Source organism: Planococcus citri, chromosome 1 (assembly GCF_950023065.1).
Source record: "Planococcus citri chromosome 1, ihPlaCitr1.1, whole genome shotgun sequence".
NCBI lineage: Eukaryota > Metazoa > Arthropoda > Insecta > Hemiptera > Pseudococcidae > Planococcus > Planococcus citri.
Genome location: NC_088677.1, coordinates 81,645,881 through 81,672,006, shown reverse-complemented (window position 1 = coordinate 81,672,006; position 26,126 = coordinate 81,645,881). Strand labels below are relative to the sequence as shown.

At 36.3% G+C, this 26,126-nt stretch overlaps 2 non-coding genes across 2 annotated transcripts; both read right to left on the bottom strand.

Annotated features, from left to right (window-relative positions):
* Positions 1–1,206: 1,206 nt before the first annotated feature.
* On the bottom strand, positions 1,207–1,335 carry TRNAA-CGC (transfer RNA alanine (anticodon CGC)). The gene is made up of 2 exons: positions 1,298–1,335; positions 1,207–1,242 (listed from the first exon to the last, which is right to left on the bottom strand). It is a non-coding gene; the product is annotated as a tRNA-Ala (tRNA).
* A 22,802-nt stretch (positions 1,336–24,137) lies between these two features.
* Positions 24,138–24,275, bottom strand: TRNAR-UCU (transfer RNA arginine (anticodon UCU)). Its single transcript has 2 exons — positions 24,239–24,275; positions 24,138–24,173 (listed from the first exon to the last, which is right to left on the bottom strand). It is a non-coding gene; the product is annotated as a tRNA-Arg (tRNA).
* Between the last annotated feature and the right edge of the window lie 1,851 nt (positions 24,276–26,126).

Below are 26,126 nucleotides of genomic sequence, written 5' to 3'. Positions count from 1 at the left end.
AGTGGCTTTTTGACCAGTTTTTTTTTTCAAAATTAAAAAATCAAAGAAATCAAAAGTTTCTCGTTTGCGTGGAAATTTTCGAAATTTATGCGAATCGCTTTATTTTGTCCAAAACTAACCCCCTAAATCCAAATTTCACAATTTCCAGCCGTTCTGGAGCCTCCAGCGCGATTTTTCAATTTCACCTGAATTTTGAATTTTCTCCAGAAGGCGTGAATGTGAAGTTGGGCAGCTAAAAATCGAGTCGTATATTACACTCGACCTGTTTAACGAGTTTATCCACATTTGAGCCGATTTTGAGAGTAACACCTCAAGTGGTTTTTTGAGGTGTCACTCTCGCTCCAAATACCTGAATATGGGACTTGAACACTGGACTTTTTTTTAATCATATTTTTTTGAAAAAAAAATTATTAAAAAATTTTTTTTCATTATAATGAATTATTAATTTTATTTAATCAAGTAATTAGATAAAATCAATTTTTTATTTATTCATTTATTTTATACTCCATTAAATTATACAAATTAATATGCTACATATTATGTACCTTTGTACAATCAACCCTTAGGATGAAAACACTTCTCAGTTCAGTTTATATCTCGACGATGCGAAATTAATTCATTCCTAATGCACTATTAACTGAGCCAAGGATGCGAGTGCGACGATCGAACCCCCCCCCCTCCCCTTGTGGATGAAAATTGCAAATAAATCTAACAAAAATGGACGTTATTTCGTTTTTTAAATCAATTTTTCGAAAACATTTCGCTCGAGCGGTAATTCTGCTTTATTTATCATGAAAAATCCATTAGGTATAATACATTAAGAAGGTGGTATTTGAAAAAAACCCTCGAATTTTGGCTTTCATGTCCTCAAAATACGGTTTTGCCCTCTCCTCGACAATATTCTGACCACACCACTGGCTGAGCAATCCGCTATCACTTATTTATGGCATTTGAAGTTGAAAAATCAAAGAATTGGAAACTTCTCCAACACTTGAACAAAAAATATTAATAATTATCGTATTAATTATTACAATCATAGATTGAAACCAAGAAGCTTTGTTCCATTCAAAATTCTGCTAATAACCAAAAAAAAAAAAAAAAAGAGGTAAAAACGTAAGAAATATTTGGCGAGAAATCAAATTAAAAACAACAAAATTCACGAGCTAACCTTTGGTCAACATTACCTACTTAAGCTCGAAAAAATTATGCCTGGGCAGGGATTCGAACCCTGGACCTTAGGAAGAGAATCGTGGTGAGACAGGTAGAATATGTAGGAATAGCGTTACGTAAACTATCGTGCGATTCCTAATGCTCTGCCAACTGAGCTACCCAGGCTATAACACCCTGAGGGCATTATTTACTTTACATGTAGTGAATAATTCTGCAACCTCGGTGTTGAAAAGTACAGAGTAATATTCTTGCTATTCGTACAAATTCACGTAATTATTTGAAAAAACTACGTACGTAGTTTTTTCAGAAATCGCCAATCTTAAAAAAAAATCAAATTTTGTGCCTCAAAATAACACGCTCTTATTAAATTAGGTTTTTACAACGTTCGAACGATCCTAAAAAAAAATTTGCAACTTTCTCTATGTAGGTGTAGGTAACTTCATAGTTCATATACTCTTGAAGAAGTTGACTATGGTGGTTTCTTGCCCAAAAAGTTTTGGATACTTACAGCTATTTTGGTGACTTTTAATCCAAACACTCGTTTGAATTTGGAGACCAATTCATCAACTTCGATTCGAATAAACCCTCAAAAGACCCTGAAAACCTTGCAAAAAACGAAATTTTAAGAGTCCAACTTCATTTTTGGAAATTGGCGAATTTTTTCAAAAATTTCAAAACTCAGAGAAAACAACTTGAGGGTTATTCCACGTCAATTGGACTAAGAAGTGGTAGGTGGGTTCGGCGATTTTTTTGAAATTTTTCCTGTGGAAAGACCTTCCGAAGGGATGACCAATGGCGCAAATCGCAGCCCTCTAGCTCATTTTTAACGGAAGCCAGGGGGTGTCAAAGTTTTCAGTGAACCCAAAATATCATCCATTTCAGCAGTGGATTGCTCGATAACCGCGATACCTACAAAAATGGAACTTTTCCCCATAGTTAGAGGTTGTGAGAGGCTTTTTGGTGTTATCATAAAAATCAGTGTTGCCACTTTTTTTCGTACAAAAATTAGCTCAAAAAGTTTCAAAACGTAATTTTCATATCGTTCCGACTCTCAAAAATTCTGAAAAAAATATATTATGGACAACTGTTCATGCTGAACAACATATTAAAAAATTGGGATGGTAACTTGTAACAAAGTCGATTTAAAAAAATTTAAACTTTTGCGAAAAAATGCGATTTTTTGATTTAAAACATGAAAAAAAGTTTTGATTGGTAAAGTTGACCCATTTGACCCCTATTTTTACGTATCTGTTGAAAAAACTCCTTCACTCGGTGAAATTAACTCATCACGAAAAAATCAAAATTCAAAAAAATTCAAAAAAAAAGCAAATTTCATTTTTTTGCCGTGAGTGAGATTTTTATCAACTTTTTCATGAAATACGTCAGAAAGTGGTCAAAATAAGACAACTGAATAAATTTAAACTTTTTTTGATGTTTAATTGAATTTTTTCAAATTTTGATTTTTTTGTGATGAATTTATTTTATTGAGTGAAAGGGGTTTTTTCAACTTTTTCAACAGATACTTGAAAATAGGGGTCAAATGGGTCAACTTTACCAATCAAAACTTTTTTTCATGTTTTAAATCAAAAAATCGCATTTTTTCGCAAAGTTAAAATTTTTTTAAATCGACTTTGTTACAAGTTACCATCCCAATTTTTTAATATGTTGTTCAGCATGAACAGTTGTCCATAATATATTTTTTTCAGAATTTTTGAGAGTCGGAACGATATGAAAATTACGTTTTGAAACTTTTTGAGCTAATTTTTTGTACAAAAAAAAGTGGCAACACTGATTTTTATGATATCACCAAAAAGCCTTTCAAAACCTCTAACTATGGGAAAAAATTCCATTTTTGTAGGTATCGCGGTTATCGAGCAATCCACTGCTGAAATGGATGATATTTGAGGTTCACTGAAAACTTTGACACCCCCTGGCTGCCGTTGAAAATGAGCTGGAGGGCTGCGATTTGCGCCATTGGTCATCCCTTTGGAAGGTCTTTCCACAGGAAAAATTTCAAAAAAATCGCCGAACCCACCTACCACTTCTTGGTCCAATTGACGTGGAATGACCCTCCAGCAATCATATCATTGGTTGGCGATCAATGGGCACCCATTCTACAAATTTTAGCTGGTTATCCCAAAATTTCAGGAATGCCAATTCAAGAGTAAATTTAAATATTTGCCTAAAAAATACCGAATTAAAAAAAAATTAAAATCAAGTTTTCAAAAACTTCGCGAGAGATTTCAAGAAAATTGTTCTACATCTTCGTCCTTTGCTGGACAATTTTTCGAACGAAAATTACGAATTGTGACCTTCTGAAAATATTTAGTTACCTATTAGAAAAATGTTGATATAAGCTCTTCCTTCCCCTTCACTCTATTTTCAAAAATTAGCCACACAAAAAACCTTCAGATTCGTTTATTTTTAGATTCAGATCAACTTCTACAGCGAGGTTGAATTTTCTTTAATTTTTACACAATTCATCAGAAAGTAGGTACCTATTCGAATGAAACTGATGCCTTTCATTGTTTCAAAACAAGATCAGTCAAGTAAAAAATAGAGAAATTCGCGAATGGAAATCGAATTAAAATTACAAAACTCGCAAATCAGCCTTCGTTCAACATTTTGACCTGCAAAAAATTTATGCCTGGGCAGGGAGTCGAACCCTGGACGCTTAGGTAGAGAAACGCACTAACGTAATCATAGGTGAATTACCGGCTCGTGAACTATAAAGCTTGTTTTCCTAAAGCTCTGCCTACTGAGCTACCCAGGCTATGGCGCAGTAAGGGCATTATTATCCAGTTAATACATGTGCGATGATTTTGCAAGCTTATGCGAGAGCAATGCCACTTTGGTTGCCTACCTATGCACCTTGATTTGCAGAAGACAAGCACGTTGTCATATCAGTGTTGAAAATAAATAATCGCACAAGTCGAGTTGATGCGTTGCTGAGAAATTCCTGCTTGAACCATGATAAACCTACTCTTTGGCGAATTTTTAAAAATCAAATTAAGCCAAAAACGAGATAAAAAAAACAACAAAATTTTACAAAATTGACCTAGAAAGCTAAAATTCGCGATAGACCATAAGTATTTCTCGAAAAAAACCAACTGTTAAAATGAAAAAAAAAAATCTTGTTATTAAGTCAAGTAGAAACTTGAGAAATTCTTGACTAGAAATCAAATTAAAATTACAAAATTCACAAACCAGCCTTCATTCAACATTTTGGCATTTAAAAAATTCAGGCCTGGACAGGGACTCGAACCCTGGACCTGTAGGTTGAGAAACGCAATGATATCTACAAACGTAGCATATACCTTTTACCTACTAATAGTAACCGGTTAACCGTAAGAATCCTACTGCTCTGCCAACTGAGCTACCCAGGCTGTGATGCAAGGAGGGCAATATTCACATTACATGTGCCTCTATAGTCAGTGATTTCGCAAGCTAATGCAAGAGCTATGCTACTTACAGTTGACCTACACACGCACCTTAATTTTCAGAGGAGTACGATGGCATGGAAATTAAGTAATTTGGATCGCTGAAAATCGAGTTGGCTAATTCTCAACCTGTTTGTAATGTTTGTACTCATTTGAGTCGGATACTTCGAGGGTGTTTTTGATCAACGTACTCCAATTTTAGATAGATGTAATTTTTTTTTTCAATTTTTTTGCCATCATCTCCCCATAAATGATGGGTTTTATTCAAGAAACATATCCTCGCAAATTTTGACTCTCCAAAAAGTAAAAAGCCTCCTCCCCTCCCCCCTGAAACAATTAGGATACTGCCGGAAATTGTAAAAAGGTCGTAATATTACTCGAGTTTTCAAAAAAATTGAGATTTCTTGCCAGAAATTTTAAAAGGGCAGCTTTTTTGCCAGAGTCTGTATAAAGTCCTAATTTTTTGCCCCAAAATTATGATTTTTGTCAAAATTTCAAAAAAAAAGTCTCGGTTTTTCACGATTTAATCCCGATTTATTTAGGAATTTTTGCCAGAAATTCGAAAAAAGTTCCATTTAGTAACCTGAGATTTTTCAAAATCATGATTTTTTGCCAGAAATTGAAGAAAAATCCCGATTTTATAGACCGGGCAAATAGCAGTTTTAAAAAGGAAAAAATTGGCACATCAATTTTTTCTTCGGGAATGTGTTCAGATGAACCCCCTGAACTACCAAAAAAAAACCCGACCCTCCTACCCCTGGAGCTAATTTTTTAGGGGGCTAAAACCGGTTGCGATTCGCGTTTTTTGCGTTTTACGCCGTAAATATTAGGTTTACGATAAAAACTACCATGACAAAAAATGTTCCCCTTCAAATTCTCGATAATTTGATACTACTCTCGATACCTATCTCTCAAGGGGGGTGCCTAAAAAAAGGGGTGGAAAGAGTAGGTGTTTCAAAAAAATGTAAGTCCAGTAAATTAATCAAAATTACCACTTAATATTATTCGTTTTCGCTCAATTTTTTTTTACAAAGTCTACACACCCAACTACTAATCAAACCACCATTGATTGGTCTTCAACCCTCCCCCGGGGGTTGGTGGGGGGTGCTTGATTTTTCAAGTAACACACTATACTGAATCATGTATTCGAAAAACGAATCTGGACGTGCGATACATCGAAGAGTATGTTTTCGAGGTCGCTGAATACGAATATGAACTTATTTTTTTGGGCCAACCCCTCGAAGCCCCCCTGTGCCCCAAAAAGAGGGTCAAAATTTTGAAAAATCGCGAAAAGTCGAGTGATATATCGAATGGTATGTTTTCGAGGTCGCTGAGTACGAATATGAACTTATTTTTTTGGGCCAACCCCTCGAAGCCCCCCTGTGCCCCAAAAAGAGGGTCAAAATTTTGAAAAATCGTGACAAGTCGAGTGATATATCGATTGATCTGTTTTCAAAGTCGCTGAGTACGAATATGGTATTATTTTTTTGGGCCAACCCCTGGAAGCCCCTCTCTGCCCCAAAAAGAGGGTCAAAATTTTGAAAAATCGCGATAAGTCGAGTGATATATCGAATTTGTAGCCTACTCACTTGTTCTATAAATCATAAAACAAAACTTTTGAGACTTCCTTCTGAAAAAAATTGAAGTATTTTTGGGAGAAAATGGTTTGTCTTTTCATATTATAACTAAAATTTTTTGCTATTTTCATTTATTATTTCTTCTTCGTCGTCTTCTTCTTCTTTATTTTGTTGAAAGTATGAATGTCTAAAAATTTTCTACCAAGTGATGATAAATTTCAAGGGGAGGGGGGGAGACATCAAAGAATCTGAAAATTTTGATTTAAAAAAAAATCGAAATGCTTTTTGAATTAGTGAAAAAATAATATTGAACCCCTCCCCCTTCCATTCAAATAAAATTCCAGAAATTGTCTTGCTTTGCCTTTTTTACTATTTTTTAATCATGAAACAAAAATTTTGGGCCTCCCCTTTCTGAAAAATATTGAGGTAGTTTTGAAAAAATGGCTCGTATTTTCATATTTTGAATCAAAAATTTTTCAATTTCCCACTTATTCTTCCCTTATTTTGGAAATTTCAATTTCTAAAAATTTTTACTCTAGTAATGATAAATTAGGGAGGGAAAATCTAAACATTTTAAAATTTTGAATTGAAAAAAAAAAATCAAAATGCTTTTTAAAATAGGTAGTGAAAAAAATCTATTGTAATAATATTGATCATCTCCCCTTCCTTTAAAATAAAATAGGAATGAGAAATTGTCCTGCTTTTATTACCCTATTTTTTAACATCACTAATTGGTGGGAAGTGTAAAGAGTAAAATGAGTGATATATTGAAAATTAGTACATGGTCTTGTTTTCAACGATCTTGAAAATATAATATTCGACAAAATATTACACGATTTCTGGCAACTTTTCAAAATTTTATCCTATTTAAGGGAGCGTAAGGGGGTTTTGAGGAATCGTTAGCAGAAAAACAGTTCATATTCGTACTCAGCGACTTTGAAAACATACAATTCGATATGTCACTCAACTTTTCAAAAATTTTCAAAATTTTGGAATTTTTTGGGGCAGTCAGGAGCTTTGTGGGGTTGGGATCAAAATATAGTATGTACCATATTCGTACTCAGCGACTTTGAAAACATATCAATCGATATATCACTCGACTTGTCACGATTTTTCAAAATTTTGACCCTCTTTTTGGGGCACAGGGGGGCTTCGAGGGGTTGGCTCAAAAAAATAAGTTCATATTCCTACTCAGCGACCTCGAAAACATACCATTCGATATATCACTCGACTTTTCGCGATTTTTCAAAATTTTGACCCCCATTTTGGGGCACAGAGGGGCTTTGAGGAGTTAGACCCAGAAAATAAGTTCATATTCGTATTCAGCGACCTCGAAAACATACTCTTCGATATATCGCACGTCCAGATTCGTTTTTCGAATACCTGATTCAGTAGTGTGTTACTTGAAAAATCAAGCACCCCCCACCAACCCCCGGGGAGGGTTGAAGACCAATCAATGGTGGTTTGATTAGTAGTTGGGTGTGTAGACTTTGTAAAAAAAAATTGAGCGAAAACGAATAATATTAAGTGGTAATTTTGATTAATTTACTGGACTTACATTTTTTTGAAACACCTATACTCTTTCCACCCCTTTTTTTAGGCACCCCCCTTGAGAGATGGGTATCGAGAGTAGTATCAAATTATCGAGAATTTGAAGGGGAACATTTTTTGTCGTGGTAGTTTTTATCGTAAACCTAATATTTACGGAGTAAAACGCAAAAAACGCGAATCGCAACCGGTTTTAGCCCCCTAAAAAAATTAGCTCCAGGGGTAGGAGGGTCGGGTTTTTTTTGGTAGTTCAGGGGGTTCATCTGAACACATTCCCGAAGAAAAAATTGATGTGCCAATTTTTTCCTTTTCGCCTTCGCTTTTTTACCTTATTTTCCCGCTCTATTTAGTCAAGTTTTTAAAAATGTTTTTGCTAGAAATTTATAAAAGAGCCCCGCTTTTTTGCCAGAGTTTCAAAATTCTCGATTTTTTTCAGAAATTCAATAAGTTTCCATTTTCCAACCTGAGACTTTGAGAAATCCTGGTTTTTTGCCAGAATTTGAAAAAAATCCTGATTCTAGTCGAGTTTTTAAAAAAGTCGAGATTTTTTGTCAGCAATTTAAAAGAGCCCCGGTTTTTTGCCAGAGTCTGGAAAGTCCTAGTTGCTTGCCCAAAATCATGATTTTTGCCAGAAATTCAATAAGTTTTCACTTTCTGACCTGAAATTTTAAAAAATCCTGATTTTTAGCCAGAGTCTGGAAAATCTTGAATTATTTTTTTAATATTTCAAAAGAATCATGATTTTTGTCAGAAATCTGAAAGGTCCCTATTTTTTTAGCCAGGATTGGAGAGAAGTGCTAATTTTTTCCAGAAATTCGAAAATGTCTGTCTCAATTTTTGTCAACATTTCAAAAAAATCTTAATTTTTTGGATTTTTGCTAAAATTTTAAAAATTTTAAATTTTTGTCAGTTTGAAATTTTTTGACAGAGAAAAAGAGCCTCGGTTTTTTGCCAGAGTCTAGAAAGTCCTGAATTTGTTAGGATTTTTGTCAGAAATCTGACAAAAATAGTTGAAATTCAGGAGGGGGCTGAGGGGTCCGGAGTGGCTGTGCGAGTGTAGCAGAAATCTGACGTCATATTCGTGCTCAGCAGTATCGAATCGTAAGAAAACGACACGAAAATCATCAAAGTAAGTTTATTTTAAAAATTGAGGGGTGGGGCTGAGGGGTCCGGAGGGGCTGTGTGAGTGTAAAACAAAATCTGACGTCATATTCGTGCTCAACGGTATCGAATCACAAGAAAACGACTCCCTACTCATTGGTATTCATGTTTCAAAAAATTCCAAAATCACCCCACACCCCCCCCCACCCCCAAGACACATTTTTTTCAACTTTTCAGCACGGCGCACCAAAGCGAAAATTTTGAAAGAAGTACATGATTTTTGGGGGTCAAAAATACATCCAAGAAACGTGTTTATAAAATTGTACCTCGCAATCATGATTGTTAATATAGGCATAAAAAAATGAAAAAAACGCCGTTTTGAGGGGTAAATATGAAGGGAGGGGGTTGACATTTTGTTTGGGGATACCTACAAAGGATAATACATAACTTCCAGAAAAATTTTCAAAATCGGTTATAAAATGGGACGGAGAAAAGTGTTATTGAACTTTCAGAAAAGTGGGGGTCCCCAAAAAAGGGGAGGGAGTGTGGATCTGAAATTTTTCACGCGCAAGTTTCTCCATCGTACCAACCTTACATGCAGATATCAACTCGAACGCTTTCGGGGACCATTTCACCCCTCTTAGGCGCCTATAGCCTTCCCCACCCCCCCTTGGGGGTAGAAGTACAGTTGATACATCACTAAGATCGGAAATTTGACGTAGAACACAAAAATATAGCCATTTTCGACGTAAAATCAACTGCTCGCGAGAAAATCGCGAAAAATTGTGCTAGGGGGGACAAATGTGGGTCTGGGGGGAGTGGGATTTAGGGTGGGTTTTAGTATGTCATTTAGGACACCATCCTGAGCATTTTGGTGCAAAAATATTTTTCCCCAATTTATTCCAAGTTGAGTTCTCATAATATGTAGTCCGGCATATGACAATAGGAGTAATTGCACCCCGCCGCCGATCCTCCGGGACAACTTTTTTCTTAAAGGAGACATCCTAAGGAACATTTTAAAGCAAAGTTGCCAAAAAAATAGTTGGCCTTACTTACAAAATGGCGGCCATTTTGATTGACAGGTCAGCCGAAATCGCAGATTTTGCGTTTTAACATAAGACTTGCACGAACTTTTTCAAACATTACAAAGGTAGATCGAAAGATCATGCAAAAATGTATCACCTGTCAAAATTTCAAGTGCTAAAGTGCGTTTTTCGATTTTTGGTGAATTTTTGAAAATCGAATTTAGGCCAAAAATGAGGGAAAAAATCAAAATTTCACCAAATTGACCAAGAAAGCAGAAATTTGGGATACACCCTATTTTCGTCATGCCAAATCGATTGGAAACGGTTTCAACTCGTTTTGAGCAGTTCTGGAGCCTCCAGAAAATTTTTGAAACTTTAAATTTTCACGAAATTTCATCAAATGGAGATGGAAAGCTGAAATTTACTCTACAATTCAATTTCAACACCCTCTGAAGACGACTTCAGGTGGGTTCAAGTAATTTTAGGGCCTCCAGCGACTTTATTTGAAAATTACTGGAGCCTCCAGCAGATTTTTAAAGCTTTAAATTTTCACAAAACTTCATCAAATAGAGATGGAATGCTGAAATGCTGAAATTTACTCTACACTCCAATTTTAACACCCTCTGAAAACGACTTCTGGTTGATTTCAAGTCATTTTAGAGCCTCCAACGACTTTTTTGAACATTACTGGAGCCTCCAGTAGATTTTTGAAACTTGAAATTTCCCCAAAATTTTATCAAACCAAGATGGAGAGTTGAAATTCATTCTGCAAACTAATTTCAATACAATACGAAGTTGACTGCTGATGAATTTCAAGTCGTTTTGGTCCCTCCAGCAACTTTTTGAAAGGTTGTATGACTTTTTTTGGAAAATTCAAATTTCCTAAAAGTAGCTAGAAGCTTCAAAAGGCTCCAGTAATTTTCAAAAAAGTCGCTGGAGACCATAAAATGACTTGAACCCAGGTGAAGTCGTCTTCAGAGGGTGTTAAAATTGGAGTGTAGTGTTGGCAAAATTGGTAACGTAACCGTAACGTTTATGCTCGGTAATTTTTAGTTTTTATTTTTAAATAAAAATAAAAATCGTTTCGCGAATTCTAAATATCGCTGGTTATGTTTTTAATGAAATTTTGTTCTTTTCGTAAAATCGCGTAAACTGTTGGCTGTTAAATTATCGTTGTTTTTTCGTTGTTTTCGTTAGTTAATAAGTTCGTTCGCGTTAATATTGATTTGTTCATCGTATAAGAAAGTCATCGAGCGTTTGCTCTTTTACGTATTTGTTTGGTCGGTTGATTTAGGTCAACGACCTGTTAAAATAAATATTTTCATTTATTTTATTAAAGTCGTTATGTTTTTAGTCAGTCGAATTGGTTGATGCATTTCAATATTGAGTCAGATTTATCGACGTTTGTTGATATATCGTACATGGTAGCGTAGAGCGTAGTTCGTGAAAGCTCTGTATTCGACGTCCTGTGTGGAATTATTCTGGCTTGTGTAGCTTCAGCGTATTGGTACGTGTAGTGTTCGACGAGTAAATGTCGACAGTCCTGTCATATTTGCGGTCAGGAAAATCGGTCAACGTAGACGACGACGATAGTAGTTCTGTTAAGCGTAATTCGAGCGCTGAATTTCGTGGTTTTTCTGAAAAGGAAAAACCAGAACAAAGTATTCCGAAGTCGAAAAGTAAGAGTAAAGTAAACGTAGACGTATCTGAGTCAGCAGGTGATACCGAAGCTGGTACGAGTTCCGCGGGTTCCGGTGATATTTCCAACGATCCGTCAATCCCAGTTGATCCCGTTCCTCCTCCGTCTAATCCGTCATCCGGTCCTCCACCTCCTCCACCTCCTGGTCCATCCGACGACGAGTCCGAAGGTAGTGAAAGTAGCGACGACGAGTCCGACGACGTAGCTGTAGAATCCGATTCGAGTAGTTCGTCGAGTGAAAATATGTTCGGTGCCGGTGATAATCGCGTAATGGAGTCAATGGTCTTTCGCGGTACGGGCTTCGTTTCCTGGAAGAGAAAAATAAAGGTTATTTTGGCAGCCAAAGGACTTCAGACCGCGATTCTTGAAGTAAATTCGTTATCGCCGCGTAAAAAAGCGAAAGCTTTAGAAATATTAATTAGGCACGTAGCTGAGAACGTTTTCCGATTGGTCAAGGAGACAGAGGATCCGTACGTCTTTTGGACCGAGCTCAACTCCTTGTACCAAGCGGAAAACCAAGCAGCGATAATCGATTGTCGAACTCGTATTTCGAAGATTGTCATCGATATGTACAAAGGTCCGAAGGAGTTCCTAGAGGCATTTCATACGCTCGTCAACGATATGGAGAGTTTGGACGTGAAAATGACTCCATCGGAAATCTATACGTATCTGATCAACGCGTTAGGCAATTCGCCGAAGTACGAGTCAGTGCGTATGACTGCTCGAGGACTCGTTCACGTCACAGCCGGAGATCCGAATCCAAAAGTGATTTCGTCGTTGCTTTTGAGTTTGGAAGATGCCTCGAAGAACTCCTCGACTTCGAAGAGTTCGACAAGTACCGGTTCAGCGATGGCCGCGTCCGATCAATCCGGTAATAAAAATAATCGTAATCGTAGTCGTAATAAATCGCGTAATCGTAGTTCGAACTCGTCCGGTAATTCGTCGAACGGTAACGGTGATTGTAGTGGTAGTAATGGCTTCGTTCAAGCCAAAGATCGTACCTGTTATAAGTGTCACAAACGTGGTCACATGGCCAAGTCTTGTCGATCCGCCGGAGGGAATTATAGAAACGATACCAACCCTCGGGGAAGTATCGTTTGCTATCGATGCAATCAGACAGGGCATATCGGCCGGAACTGCCCTCAAAACGGTGAATCGTCGCGTAATAACGGTGGTAACGGTTCGTCGAATGGTACGTCGGGTACGTCTGGTCCGTCTGGTTCGTCCGGTTCGTCAGGTTCTCGTCCGTCGATCGCGTTAGGTCTTTTTCCGTCGTCTCCTGAAAAAAAGGAAAAAAATCTCTCGTTTGAAGATTGTCGTAGTAGTAATATCGTAGATGAATTCGTGAAAGATAGGTTCGGTCGTAGTAATTTCGGTGACAGTGTTGCGATTTCAAATTTCGGAAATTCGCGTAACGTAAATATCGGTTCGAATTATTTTTTAGGTGACTCGACCGCTTTAAACCTCGGTGAAGAAAACGCGTATGTCGAGACAAACGACGACGACGGCGTCGATTTCATCACGTTTGTCGTCGACAGTGGTGCGACTTCGCATTTTCTTAAACATCCCGGAGTCCTGATCGATGAGAGGAAAGTAAACGAGAGTTTGCAATCCGCTCATTGTGAGGTCTCTCTGATGAAAGAGGGAGTAGGTAAACTGAGAGTTCTCGCCGATGACGGAAACGTCTATTGGTTGAATGAGGTATTCTACGTACCTAGTCTTTCTTTTAGTCTTCTGTCCGTGTCGAAAATCGTAGCGAATGGTTATCGTTTCTTCTTCGATGAAGATCCTCGTTTGGTTGATCCTGCGGGAAATTTAGTTTCTAGGTTAGTACTTAACGATAATGGATTGTATACGATTCAGTTTATGATTAATATACCTCCTATGTTGTACTCTTGTTCCAATTATTCATCTGCGTTGATCACAAACGATAATAGTGACTCGACAAATGTAGGTAATACTTCGACGACGATAGGTAATGATTCTGGAGTTGTAGTTTCGAACGTTTCAAGTGTAGGTATAGGAAATACCGGTACGATTAGTGACAGTGGTGTAAATCTGAAAAATAAAAAACAGAAAAATAAATTGAAAGGTGAAGGTGACATCTGGCATCGTAGGTTGGCTCATACGAGCAAGACGGTACTAGATAAGATTCCTGAGTTACGTGGATGTGATTGTCCACCTTTCAATCAGTGTCAAATTTGCTGTAAAGCAAAACAAAAGAAACATACCTACGATTCAAGTAGGTATAGGTATCCGAATCCGCTCGATCTTGTTCATATTGACGTAATGGGTCCTATTACAGAAGGACTAGAAGGCGAGCGATATTTGATTGGCTTCGTAGATGACTGTACGAGATGGGGAGTAACGTTCGGAATGAGAAGTAAAAGCGAAGTAGGTACCTACCTAAAAAAATATGTTAATATTAGTGAAACGTTATGGAATACGAAGGTAAAGCGTATTAGGTGCGACAACGCTAGTGAGTTTATCGGAGGTACCTTTAAAGAGTTTGTCGACGAAAAGGGCATATCTATGCAGAACAGTGAGCCGTACGAGAAGCAGCATAACGGTACCGTCGAGCGTTTTTTCCGAACCATCCAAGAAAAAATGCGAGCTTTGTTATTTGAAGGCGGATTAACGAATAAATTCTGGCTTTACGCTGCATACACGGCGAACTACGTGTACAATCGTTTACCGCATTCTGCCTTGAACGATCTGTCACCGTACGAGCTGTGGAATCGCCGAAAGCCGGATTTATCGAGAGTGAGATTGTTTGGAAGCGTAGCACGAGTTCTTGTACCGCCTGAAAAGAGAAAGAAAACCGATGAGAAGTCGATAGATATGGTATTGTTGGGTTTTACAGAGACAGGTTACGTATTATACGATGTTTTAAGAAATAAATTTACCAACTCTAGTTGCGTAGAGGTCGATGAAACGCGTAAGATACACGATATAATCAACGATCATTTACTTAAAACATCGGTTACAGTTAGTATTAGTGACGTAGATATCATACCTACGAATCAGCAAGTTGTACGTAGTTCGGTAGAGCCAGCTCCTGGGTGCTCATCTTGGGTAAACCCAGATGAGTTGAGCGAAGCCGAACGTAGCGGTGAAATTCACGTTGATCGTAGTATGATTGATACCTCAGCTACCGACGATCGATCCGACGATTTTGCTGATTTTGCATTGGCTAGCGTCGATGATTTATCGTACGAAGAAGCTCTGAACGGTCCAGAAGCGAAGTACTGGAAGGTAGCAATCGACGAAGAATTACAGGCGATGAAAGTAAAAGACGTTTGGTATCCGGTCTCTGAAAGTAGTGTAAAAGGTGAAAATTATTCAAAGGTAGATAGCAAATGGGTATTGAAAAAGAAAATCAACTCGAATGGTGGGGTGAAGTATAAAGCGCGATTGGTTTTACGAGGTTTTAAAGATAGTCATTTTTACGAGCTAGATGAAATATACGCGCCAACCCCAAACCAACCGATAATTCGATCGATGTTAAATCTAGCGGTAGTAAATCGTTGGCAATTACGCCAATTAGATGTTAGCACAGCGTTCTTGAACGGTGACATTAATCGAAATGTCATGTTCAATCCACCAAAAGGGACTAACGAAGAGAAAGGAGTAGTATACGTTTTGAAGAGATCGTTATATGGTCTAAAAACAAGTCCGAAGTCCTGGAACGCTAAGCTAAATTCGTACTTACTTTCGTTGGGTTTTTCCAGAAGCAAAGTAGATCCATGTGTCTACTATGATTCGGAAAATCCTCTTCGGTGTGTGTTCGTAGTCTATGTCGACGATTTTCTTATCACTGGGTGTGATGATCGTCTTATCAAGTGGTTGGTTAAGCGACTGAATGAACGTTTTGGAATAAGAGACCTGGAACAATGCAAAAAATTCATTGGAATGGAAATTAATCGTAGTAAAGATCGTTTAGAAATTCATCAAAATTCATATATCGAACAGTTAGTTAATGATTACGGGCTGTCTAATTCGAATAGTATTTCGACTCCTATGGAACCGAACTTGAAGATTACAAATCTCAAGCTCGATAAACGTTTCGAAACCAAAGTGCGTGGTCTCTTAGGAAGTTTAAGTTACATTGCAAGAGGAACACGTCCTGATATTGCGTTTGCTGTAAACTTCCTAAGCAGATACCAGCACTTGGCAAATAAGGAGCTATTCGAATACAGCAAGCGTATCTTAAGGTATTTACGTAGTACGTTAGACGTGAAACTTACCTACGTAATACCTGAAGTAGTCGATAAACACTCTGTAAGAGTGTACGTAGATTCGGACTTCGCCGGTGATAGTTTAGATAGGAAGTCAACATCTGGAATTTTCGTACTGCACTATGGCAACGTAATTGACTGGGTAGTCAAGAAACAAAATTGTGTTAGTCTTTCGTCGTGCGAAGCTGAATATGTTGCGTTAAGTACGTCTGGAAAGGAAGTCTTGGCTTGGCGAAATCTGTTTGTCGAATTAGAAGTTCGTATTGACACCGTACCGGTGTATTGCGATTCGAATGCAGCGATTGCCGTTGCGAATACGGTCGAATCAAAACGTACCAGACATATCGATGTCAGTTATCACCATATTCGCGACTTGATTTTGAAAAATGTGATCTATCTTCAAAAGATTTCATCGATAGATCAACTGGCCGATTTGCTAACGAAAGCCACTACCCGTACGGTCTTCGAACGTTTGTGTAAAATATTGTATCGCGTTTAAACTTTAGTGTTCGAGTCGATTTTAGTATTATTTAAGCTAAATTTTGCTGTAAAAATATTTTTATTTTAATCGTAGTGTTTACAAACACCGGTATTGATAAGAAGCAACAAGTTTTTCGTTTTATTTAGTGGTACGCGTGTTAGTTAAAATATTTTTATGGTGGGGTGTTGGCAAAATTGGTAACGTAACCGTAACGTTTATGCTCGGTAATTTTTAGTTTTTATTTTTAAATAAAAATAAAAATCGTTTCGCGAATTCTAAATATCGCTGGTTATGTTTTTAATGAAATTTTGTTCTTTTCGTAAAATCGCGTAAACTGTTGGCTGTTAAATTATCGTTGTTTTTTCGTTGTTTTCGTTAGTTAATAAGTTCGTTCGCGTTAATATTGATTTGTTCATCGTATAAGAAAGTCATCGAGCGTTTGCTCTTTTACGTATTTGTTTGGTCGGTTGATTTAGGTCAACGACCTGTTAAAATAAATATTTTCATTTATTTTATTAAAGTCGTTATGTTTTTAGTCAGTCGAATTGGTTGATGCATTTCAATATTGAGTCAGATTTATCGACGTTTGTTGATATATCGTACATGTAGAGTAAATTTCAGCTTTCCATCTCCATTTGATGAAATTTTGTGAAAATTTAAAGCTTCAAAAATCTGCTGGAGGCTCCAGTAATTTTCAAATAAGTCGATGGAGGCCCTAAAATTACTTGAACTCACCTGAAGTCGTCTTCAGAGGGTGTTAAAATTAGAGTGTAGAGTAAATTTCAACTTTCCATCTCCATTTGATGAAATTTTGTGAAAATTTAAAGCTTCAAAAATCTGCTGGAGGCTCCAGTAATTTTCAAAAAAAGTCACTGGAGGCCCTAAAATTACTTGAACCCACCTGAAGTCGTCTACAGAGGGTGTTGAAATTGAATTGTAGAGTAAATTTCAGCTTTCCATCTCCATTTGATGAAATTTCGTGAAAATTTAAAGTTTCAAAAATTTTCTGGAGGCTCCAGAACTGCTCAAAACGAGTTGAACCCGTTTCCAATCGATTTGGCATGACGAAAATAGGGTGTGGTGTATCCCAAATTTCAGCTTTCTTGGTCAATTTGGTGAAATTTTGATTTTTTTCTGGCTTAAATTCGATTTTCAAAAATTCACCAAAAATCGAAAAACGCACTTTAGCACTTGAAATTTTGACAGGTGATAAATTTTTGCATGATCTTTCGATCTACCTTTGTAAAGTTTGAAAAAGTTCGTGCAAGTCCTATGTTAAAACGCAAAATCTGCGATTTCGGCTGACCTGTCAATCAAAATGGCCGCCATTTTGTCAGTAAGGCCAACTTTTTTTTTGGCAACTTTGCTTTAAAATATTCCTTAGGATGTCCCCTTTAAGAAAAAAGTTGTCCCGGAGGATCGGCGGGGAGGGGGTGCAATTACTCCTATTGTTATATGCCGGACTAATGAGCTAATTTGACTGGACTAAAAAAGAACAGAAGATCTTGACTAAAATTTAATCAACAAAATCACACAATCCCAAGGGAACGTTTTAATGAAAAAATCACACGAACTCGAGGTGATAAAATTCAGAAAAAATTTTGGCGAAAAAAAAAATCACCAACATTTAAAATGTATTGGTAAAAAAAAAATCAATCAAAACAGGAGAAAATCCACCAAAAACCATCCAGACATTCAAAAATAATAAGTAGCTAAGTAATATTTGTTAAAAAATGAGGAAAATCCTAAAAGAATTACAAAAGTAGGATGGCTCGAAATTGGTTCTAAAACTTTAGAAACTAAAACATTTTTTTTCGAGATTTTTGCTGAATTTTTAAAGATAGGTACTTACATGTTATGAATTTGTTTAAAAAATTAGAAAATTTTTAAAAACATTATTACACGATTCACGATTGGTTCCAAGAAAATTACTCTATTTACGTCCTGTGCTGGAAATTTTTTCCAAAAATATTGCGAATTGTAACCTTCCGGAAGATTTCAAGCCCACGCTCTCCACTAATTCGAACATCACTTCAAGTATTTTTGAAACGGTATTAATGAAGTGAGAACATTAGAAATTCGTGACTATAGAAATCAAATGAAAATTACAAAATTCACAAACTAGCCTTCATTCAACATTTTGACATGAAAAAAATTCAGGCCTGGACAGGGACTCGAACCCTGGACCCTTAGGTTAAGAATCGCATAACTATCGAAATTGATACATCGAGCTATCGAGATAAAACCTAACGCTCTGCCAACTGAGCTACCCAGGCTGTGATTCGAGGAGGGCAATATTCACTTTACATGTGCCTATTTCGCAAGCTATTGCAAGAGCTATGCTACTTTGCCTACCCACGCACCTTATAATGTTGAGAGGACGATGGCATGGAAATTATAATTTAGACCGCTGAAAATCGAGTTGTGGTTTATTATCAACCTGTTTGAAGTGTTTGTACTCATTTGAGTCGGATACCTCGAGGGTGTTTTTGACCAATATACTTCAATTTTAGATACTTACCTACTTGTAATATTTTTTTTTCTATTTTTTTTTTGCCATAATCTCCCCATAAATGTTGGTTTTTATTCAAGAAAAAAATCCTTGACAATTTTAGCCCTCCAAAAAGCCCCCCCCCCCTCTAAAAAAATTAGGATTTCAAAGGAATCCTAACTTTTGCCAGAAATTGTAAAAAAGTCCTAATATTACTCGAGATTTCAAAAAAGTCCTTTAAAAATTCCTGATTTTTTGCCAGAATGAGAAATTGAAAAAAGAGCCCCTTCAGGGGGCGGGTGGGGGGCTTCCATTATTTTCACATTGTCTCGAGGTACTCAACTTCAGCAGCCCATTCCTCCAAAGCCATGACACTTTGATCAAAACTGATTTCCCAGTTCGAAAGGGCATTGCATTTAAGACTATTTAAGCGTTTTGAAAATTTCAAAAGTTGAAAGTTGAACTTTCAAATTGAAAGCTTAAATTTAAAAATGGCGCTGTAAGTGGGAGCTACCATTTAAAATTTTGAAAAAATTTCCATAGATGTACCTTTTGATGCTTTTCCGAACTATCCAAATTTCAAGATGGGATCTCTCAATTGAGTGGGAGCACCCCCACCCCCCAATTTTGGCCGAAACTTTAGAAAGAAAATCTGGGGCATGTGATACATCGAATTCTATGTTTTTGGTAACGCTGAACACGAATATGACGTCACATTTTTGATAGGACCCCATCCACGGCCCCCAGCACCTCCCCAAAGGGGGTAAAAGTTCAAAAAAGCGTTTTGTTTGTGTGACACATGGAATAGTATGTTTTTGGTGACGCTGAACACGAATATGACTTCAGATTTTTGATTGGACTCGTCCACGGCGCCCCCAGCACCTCCCCATAGGGGGTGACCCCCCCCAAATGGTTACATTCGTGTGACACATGAAATAGTATGTTTTCGATATCGCTGATCACGAATATTGCCTTAGTTTTTCGAATCGACTTCACCCATGGCCCCCAGAACCTCCCCCAATAGGTAAAAGTCCAAAGAAATTGTTGGGGGCCGTGGATGGGATCCAATCACAAATCTAACCATAAATGTTGGTTTTTATTCTCCAAAAAGCTTTCTCCCCCCCCCCCTGAAAAATTAGAATTTCATTGCCAGAAATTGTAAAAAAAAAAAGTCCTAATATTACTCGAGATTTCAAAAAAGTCCTTTAAAAATTCCTGATTTTTTGCCAGATTGAGAAATTGAAAAAAGTTCTGATTTTAGTCAAGTTTTTAAAAAAGTCGAAATTTTTTGTCAAAAAATTAAAAGAGCCCCGGTTTTTTGCCACAGTTTAAAAAGTCCCAATTTTTTGCCCAAAATCGTGATTTTTTTCATTTCAAAAAAAAAGTCTTGTTTTTGCAAGATTTAAGAAAAATACCCGATTTTTGCCAGTAGCTCAATAAGCTTCCATTTTCTAACCTGAGATTTTCAAAAGTTCTGATTTTTTGCCAGATTAAGTAAATTGAGTTCCAGCGTATGCTCGATCTGTCTACCCAGATAACTTGGAATTAGGGCGATTTCCAGCTGCAAACTTCGAATGTGTTGTTTTGACCAGCAAATCTACGAGAGATCAAAAGGGCGTACAAAAATTTATCACCAGCCAAAATTTCAAGTGGTCAAGTGCAATTGACCTAGAAAGCTAAAATTTGTGATATAGGTATCCTATTTTCGACCCACCAAATCGATTGGAAACGGTTCCAAACCGTTTTGAGCAACTCTGAAGCCTCCAGCAGATTTCTGAAAGATGAAATTTCTACAAAAGTTCACCAAGGAAGTTGGAAAGTTGATTTCGATAGCTTAATAGGACCAAAAAATGTTAATCCAACCAAGCAAAACATTACATTTTATTTTTTAGATTAACAAAAAACAACCAAGCTCCCCTCCCACTCTAAAAAATTGTCAAAACTCGAAAAAAAACAACCGTTGAAACAAAAAATGAAAAAATCAGTCAAAATTAAGGCAAAAAATTGCCATAATTTAGAACAAAACAAAAATCGTCAATATCCATAGGAATGTATGTAGTTAAAAAGTCTGTCAAAACTGGAAAAACTTCGCCAAAACCTAATGAGAAAACATCACCAAATCGAAGGAAAGGAAAGGTCACAAAATTCAAAAACCCATCCAACAAATCTTTACAAAAATTTAATCAATAAAATCACGCAAGCTTAAGGGAAACTTTTTATGAAAAAATCACGCGAACTCTTGGCGACTCAGCAAAAATTTTTGGCGACAAAAAATAATCAAAATTTAGGACAAAATCGTTGAGAAATTAGTTTGGAAAAAAATCACTAAAATTCAATTTGACTGGTAAAAAAAAAATCAATCAAAACAGGAGAAAATCCTCCAAAAACCATCTAGAAATTCAAAAATAATAATGCAATAGATATTTGTTAAAATTGAGAAAATCCTTAAAAAAATTTCAAAGATATTACAAATTTGTTTAAAAAACTAGAAAATTTCCAAAAACGTTATCACACGATCGGTTCGAAAAAAATTACTCTATTTACGTCCTTTGCTGGATAATTGAAAAAAAAAATATTGCGATTTGTAACCTTACGAATTTCAAATTCTTCCTCTCTACCAATTCGAACACCACCTTGAGCAATTTTAAAACATTGAGTATTGGTGAAGTGAAAACTTGAAAAATTCGTGACAGGAAATATCAAATTAAAATTACAAAATGCACAAACAACAAACCAGCCTTCATTCAACATTTCGACATGAAAAAAATTTAGGCCTGGACAGGGACTCGAACCCTGGACCTTTAGGTTGAGAAACGCGAACAGTGTAGATAGGTAGGTACTATAATAAGTACTGCTTGAAAGATTTCCTAACGCTCTGCCAACTGAGCTACCCAGGCTGTGAAACACTCTAGGCAATATTAACTTTACATGTGCCTATAGTCAGTGATTTCGCAACCTAATGCAAGAGTGATGCCACTTTTGACTTTGCCTACCCACGCACCTTAATTTTCAGAGGACGATGGCATAGAAATTAATATTTGAGTTGCTGAAAATCGAATTGTAGTGTATTCTCAACCTGTTTGAAATGTTTGTACTCATTTGAGTCGGATACTTCGAGGGCGTTTTTGACCAATATACTTCAATTTTACATAGATACCTACTTGTACTTGTAATACATATTTTTTTTCGATTTTTTTTCCATCATCTCCTCATATATGTTGTTTTTTTTATTCAAGAAAAAAAATCCTCGAAAATTTTAGCCCTCCAAAGAACGTTCTCCCCCTCCCCCCCCCCCCCCAAAAAAATGATAAAAAACTTGAATAAGGAAATTTGGATTTTTTAACCACAAATTGAAAAATAGTCTTGTTTTCACTCGAGTTTTCAAAAAAGTCGAGATTTTTTGCCAGAAATTTAAAAGAGTCCCAGTTCCTTTTCCAGAGCGCAGTCTATAAAGTCCTAATTTTTTGCCCCAGAATTATGATTTTTGTCAAAATTTCAAAAAAAAAGTCTCGGTTTTTCATGATTCTCAATCCCGATTTATTTAGGAATTTTTGAAAGAAATTCGTAGAAGGTTCCATTTCCTAACCTGAGATTTTAAAAAATCCAGATTTTTTTGCCAGAAATCGAAGAAAAGTCTGATTTTAGTCACGTTTTCAAAAACGTTTTTGCTAGAAATTTAAAAGTGCCCTGGTTTTTGCCAGAGTTTGAAAATCCTCGATTTATTTCAGAAATTCAATAAGTTTCCATTTTCCAACCTGAGACTTTAAGAAATCCTGGATTTTTGCCAGAATTTGAAAAAAGTCCTGGTTCTAGTCGAGTTTTTAAAAAAGTCGAGATTATTGGTTAGAAATTTAAAAGAGTCCCGGTTTTTTGCCAAAGTCTGGAAAATCCTGCTTTCTTGCCCAAAATCATGATTTTTATCAAAATTTCAAACAAAAAAACAGTTCTGGTTTTTACAAGATTCAAGAAAGATCCTGATTTTTTTAGGATTTCAAAAAAAAAATCCCGATTTTTGCCAGAAATTCAATAAATTTTCATTTTCTAACCTGAGATTTTAAAAAGTCCTGATTTTTTTGCCAGATTTAGTAAATTGAGTTCCAGCGTATGCTCGATCTGTTTACCCAGATACGTAACTTGGAATTGAGGCGATTTCCAGCTGCAAACCTCGAATGTGTTTTTTTGACCACCAAATTTATGAGAGATCGAAAGGGCGTACGAAAATTTATCACCAGACGAAATTCCAAGTGGTCAAGTACATTTTTTGATTTCATTTCTTATTTGCTATCAAATATCAATTACAAAATTGACCTAGAAAGCTAAAATTTGTGATATAGGTATCCTATTTTTGACCCACCAAATCGATTGGAAACGGCTCCAAACCGTTTTGAGCAACTCTGAAGCCTCCAGCAGATTTCTGAATGATGAAATTTCTACACTATTTACCAAGGATGTAGGTAATAGGAAAAATGATTTCGACAGATTTTATAATGTTTTTTTGGAAAGATGAGATTCCCAAAATAATCGCCAAAGAAAAAAATGGAAATTCCGAGAAAATCATCGAAAAACTAAGAATCTAGCTCACGAAAATTCGAAAGAATAATACCCGTCAAAATTGAAAAAAATGTACCAAATTTCAAAAGAAAAATCAGCGAATATGAGGGCAAAAGAAAAGTCACAAAATTCAAAAAGTCATCAAACAAATCACGACTAAAATTTAATCAAGAAAATCACACAAGCTTAAGGGAAAATTTTTATGAAAAAATCACGCCACCTCGAGGCGATAAAATTCAGCAAAAACTTTGACGAAAAAAAATCATTAAAATTTGGAACAAAATCGTGGAAAAATTACTTTGGAAAAAAATCACCAAAATTTAAGAGGTATTGGTAAAAAAAAAATCAATCAAAACAGGAAAAAATCCACCAAAAACCATCGAGAAATTCAAAAATACTGAGAGTGATACTAATTGTTAAAATTATAGCCAAATCCTAAAAGAATTTCAAAAGTAACTAACACTTTTTTTTTTGAAGATTTTTGGTGAATTTATATTAAATATTAATTATCAAGTATTAATTTGTTAGAAAACTAGAAAATTTTCAAAAATATGATTACACGATCAGTTTGAAAAAAATTACTCTATTTACGTCCTCTGCTGGAAAATTTTTCAAACAAAAATATTACGAATTGTAACTTTGCGAAAGATTTTAAGCCCTCCCTCTTCTCAAGGCTCAAATTTGAACATCACCTTAAGCGATTTTGAAACCGTATTAGTGAAGTGAAAACTTGAGAAATTCGTGACTAGAAATCAAATTGAAATTACAAAGTTCACAAACCACCTTTACTCAACATTTTGACATCAAAAAAATTCAGGCCTGGACAGGGACTCGAACCCTGGACCTGTAGGTTGAGAAACGCAAATTACATACTCGAATGTCCTCCTAGGTAGGAGGTTTACATACTCGAGCACTATCAGAATCCTACCGCTCTGCCAACTGAGCTACCCAGGCTGTGATGCCTGTAGGACAATATTTAGTTTATATGTGCCTCTAGTGAGTGATTTCACAAGCTAATGCAAGAGCTGCTACGTATAGTACCTACTTTGGCCACCCACGCATCTTAATTTTCAGAGGACGAGGGCTTGAAAATTACTTTGGACTGCTGAAAATTGAGTTGTGGCTTATTCTCAATTTAAGAATTACATTTTTTTTTTTAGATTAACAAACAACAACAAAACTCCCCTCCCTCCCACCGAAAAGAAATTATCAAAACTCGGAAAAAAAACTGTTGAAATGAAAAAATAAAAAAATCAGTCTTAATTAAGGCAAAAAATGACCATAAAGGTATACTTAGGTAGTTAAAACGTCTGTGAAAACTGGAAAAACTTTGCCAAAACCTAATGAGAAAAAAAATCACCAAATCGAAGGAAAGGAAAGGTCACAAAATTCAAAAACCCATCCAACAAATCTTTACTAAAATTTAATCAATAAAATCACGCAAGCTTAAAAAGGAAACATTTTATGAAAAAATCACACAAACTCGTGGTGACTCAACAAAAATTTTGGTGAAAAAAAATCATTAAAATTTAGAACAAAATCGTGGAGAAATTACTTTGGAAAAAAATCACTGAAATTCAAAATGACTGGTAAAAAAAAATCAATCAAAACAGGAGAAAATCCTCCAAAAACCATCGAAAAATTCAAAAATAATCATGCAGTATGGGTCATTCCATGTCAATTCGACCAACGTTTTTGAGTCATGTCTTTCGATTTCGCTCAATTTTTTTTACAATATCTACCCACCCAGTAAGTAAGAAACCCGCAATTAGTTTGGTACCAGCCCCCTGAGTGGGTGGGTGGGGGGCTTCCATTATTTTTACATCGTCTCGAGGTACTCAACTACAGCAGCCCATTCCTCCAAAACTATGATACTTTGATCAAAACTAATTTCACAGTTCAAAAGGGTATCGAATTTTGAACTTTTTAAGCATTTTGAAATTTTCAAAATTTGAAAGTTCAAATTTCAAAATGGCGCTGTAAGTGGAAGCTACCATTTAAAATTCCGAAAAAATTTCCATAGATGCACCTTTTGATGCTTTTTCGAAATATTCAAGTTTCGAGATGGGCTCTCTTAATGGAACGGGAGCACCCCCACCCCCCAGTTCGGGCAAAACTTTCAAAAAAAATCTGGGGCATGTGATATATCGAATTGTATGTTTTTGGTAACGCTGAACACGAATATGACGTTAGATTTTCGATTGGATCCCATCCACGGCCCCCAGCACCTCCCCAAATGGGGTAAAAGTTCAAAATAGGATTTTTTCGTGCGACACATCACATAGTATGTTTTTGGTGACGCTGAACTTCTCGGAGCCATGGGTGAAGTCAATTTAAAAAACTAAGCCTATATTCGTATTCAGCGATATCGAAAACATACTACTTATTTCATGTGTCACACGATTGAAACCATTTTTTTTAAGGTTACCCCTCTTGGGGAGGTGCTGGGGGTCGTGGATCGGTCCAATTAAAAATCTGACGTCATATTCGTATTCACCGTCACCAGTTTTGATCGAAGTATCATAGTTTTGGAGGAATGCGCTGCTGAATTTGAGTACCTCGAGACAATGTAAAAATAATGGAAGCTCCCCCACCCGCCCCCTGAGGGGGCCGATACCAAACTGATTGCGGGTTTCTTACTTACTGGGTGGGTAGATATTGTAAAAAAAATTTGTGCGAAATCGAAAGACATGACTTTCAAAAACGCACTTTTTTGGTCGAATTGACATGGAATGACCCATAGGTATATTTTATTAAAACTAGGAAAATCGTAAAAAATTTCAAAGATGTTATGAATTTGTTTAA